Source organism: Cryptotermes secundus, unplaced genomic scaffold (assembly GCF_002891405.2).
Source record: "Cryptotermes secundus unplaced genomic scaffold, Csec_1.0 scaffold647, whole genome shotgun sequence".
Lineage (NCBI taxonomy): Eukaryota > Metazoa > Arthropoda > Insecta > Blattodea > Kalotermitidae > Cryptotermes > Cryptotermes secundus.
In genome coordinates this window covers 418,823-421,645 of record NW_019739962.1, presented here as the reverse complement: position 1 = coordinate 421,645, position 2,823 = coordinate 418,823, and the positions used below count along the sequence as shown (strand labels likewise).

Here is a 2,823-nt window from a genome sequence, read left to right as displayed (position 1 = left end):
GTTTTCCTACAGTATCTAGCACCTAAATTATAATTTTCTAAGTGAAGATGTTCTAATTCCAGCTGTTTCATGTGATGTTCAGTAAGGCACAGTATGTGTGGAAGATTTGAATTCATGGAGCTTATTAGTTCATTCTCCTATCATGTCCTAGTCTGTCTTCTTGGGATTTTCGCGATGTATGTTTTGAAGTACCATAAAAATCTGGTGCTGGAATTCCATCCTTGGCTAAGTTTGAACCATTCCTCTCTGATTATACTGTTTGAATGCAATTTTATAAAAGTACAAAATAAAATCCTTGCACGTGGCACATGGTGCTTCTTTTTTATTGCTAGTGGAGTGGGACTAAGTCCCTTGTACTGCGGCCACTTCTGGCCTATTGTACCAGCCACAGAAGGGGGCGTTTGTGGAGCAATTGGTGGAATGAAGATTGGCAGTAGAACGGAAGTACTCGGAAAAAACCTGCCCCACAGCCACTTTGTTCACCACAAATCCCACTTGACCAGACCCGGGATCGAACTTGGGGTGCCGCAGCAGGAAGCCAGCGACTAACCACTTGAGCTATGGCGCGGCCATACATGTGCTTACAATTATCATTCCTAGTGTGACATCATACAAAAAAAATTAAAATGTATCTCAAGCACAAGGATTAAAAAGGATGTGAACTGGACAGCAGGCTAGTGCTGTGCTTTACTGTCAAGATAACACATCTGGGCTTCTGATGACACGAGAGTGAAGGGCATGTTCATTGTGTGTAGGCAAGCCTCACCTTCATCATGGCAGCATCCTTTGCCTCCTCCTCCTCTCTAGACATATAACTCTTTCTACATGGCACTCATGATTTCCGTCTCATGCTCTCTCTGGGAATGTGTTTCACTCCCCTACTCTGAGAGTTCATTCTCAAATCTAAGTACATCATCTCTTGCTTTGGGAACCAGTGCACTGAAAGAAATATATACAATTTACTAATTCTGAATGAAGACTGCCCTTCTTCTGTGTAATAAGGGCAGAGTGTCAGCAACTTCACAAATTCCACGTGATGGGACCCTTGTAGTATATTTTGGGCTTAGAATAAGGGTGCCAAAATATATTCTTTATCTGTTTCTGCACATTACACATGAATATAAATCATTTTCATTAAATGGTTAATATATTGAGAACAAGGATAAAACTGTACAAGTCAGTAACTTTAATTAACACATCTGTGATGAGAGGGCAAGCACATTTCTGGAGTCCAAACCCAAACAAACTGGGAGGTTTCTAATGAGCTTGACATGTTCTCGGTTCCATGTTTCACCATAACCAGAGCATGGTCAGTCGTGGAGCACACGCATATTTTGCAGATGACTCAGCATGCCTATAACATTAGGAATGAAGGGAAGTTCTTACCTTTGTTCAAATCACAGGTGGTGTTGAAAATGCTGTCCCTCTACACAAATATCTTTCTGAATTGTTTCATTAAAAACACATGTACAACAGTCCTTCTTGCACTTACAGCACATCTATTAATAATCCACAAGCTATTGTGAGTGCATTTAATGAATATTCCTCTCATTAGTTGAGAAAACATCAATTCAATTCATGTTTATTTACGTGCAATAACTTAACAGCCCAGCGGCCAATTACAAAGTTAGCACGAGTATATAAGGTACAAAATAATTAAAACAAAATACAAATACGACAAATAAATCTGTGAACATAGATCTAAAGAAGACTGAAATATATACATACATTTATGAAATATTACGAATGTTGCTAATACTGTTAGTAACTAAATACTAAGATAAGACACCAGTGAGTGATAGCATAAAATTAATAAAATTAATAACCAGTCAATAAATTAAAACCAATTACATAAGAATAATTAAAGCTAGCCGAGGTAACACATATTTGTAGTGAATGAAAACACTAATCAAGTAGCACCGTAAAAGGTTTGGTACATGCTTGTAAAATATGATTCAGAGAAACCGCTCCGTCTGCAAATATGTCAAGATCTTTACCCACCACGTTGGTAGCAAGGGCGCACCAAGAAGAGGGACAGTGTCTTTTTGAGGGTCGAATGCTAAAAGTAGAGGTCTCGAACATGGTAAGTAGAACACGAAGACTAGCATTATCCAGAAGGGAGGAGCAGGATTTAAGGCCACGATAAACCTGAATGAAGAAGAGTGCATCAAGAAGATGTCTACGCAGACTTAGGGGGTGCAATCTTAGTCTCTCTAAGGCAGATGTATAACTATAGGAGCTATGTGGGAAGTAGCGATAGAAACAGACAGATGCAAACTTTTTCTGGATGCGTTCAAGTTTTGCGGAGTCAGTAGAGGTGATAGAATTCCCAACTACCGAGGCATATTCCAACTTGGACCTGACTAGTGTAAGATACAGCACACATAAACAGTCAAGAGAAGAAAATCTAAAAGTTAATGAGCATATAAGACCTAGCAGCTTTATACATTCAGAATATAAAAAATCAACATGATTGTGAAAATATAATTTAGAATCAAAGAAAACACCTAGGTCCTTAACGCAACTGGTGCGTGTAATAGCAGTACGACAAAGCTGATACCCATAGAGCAGGACATTAGTCTTCCTTGAGTACGACATAACACGCGTTTTGTTGATATTAATACTCGTGGAGTTGGCAGAGCACCAGTCACTGACATGATGAATGTCATTTTGAAGTAAGAGGCAATCCTGCAGAGTGTCTATGATGTGAAAAATTTTGAGGTCATCAGCAAAGATTAGAAAACGGGAATGTCTTATCGAGTTACAGAGGTCATTAATGAATACATTAAAAAGAAGGGGCCCCAGGACAGAGCCTTGCGGCAC

At 39.2% G+C, this 2,823-nt stretch overlaps 1 protein-coding gene across 3 annotated transcripts in view; it reads right to left on the bottom strand.

Moving 5' to 3' along the window:
• Positions 1-2,823, bottom strand: part of LOC111872200 — a 30,126-nt gene that overhangs the window by 5,683 nt on the left and 21,620 nt on the right. For 2 of the 3 annotated variants that reach the window (XR_002844180.2, XR_004513875.1), the window contains one exon: positions 787-939. The exons of the other annotated variant lie outside the window; for it this stretch is intronic. The gene's annotated coding sequence lies outside the window, so the exon portion shown is untranslated. Of the gene's footprint in view, positions 1-786; positions 940-2,823 lie in introns of those variants that run through there. 3 annotated transcript variants of the gene reach the window in all.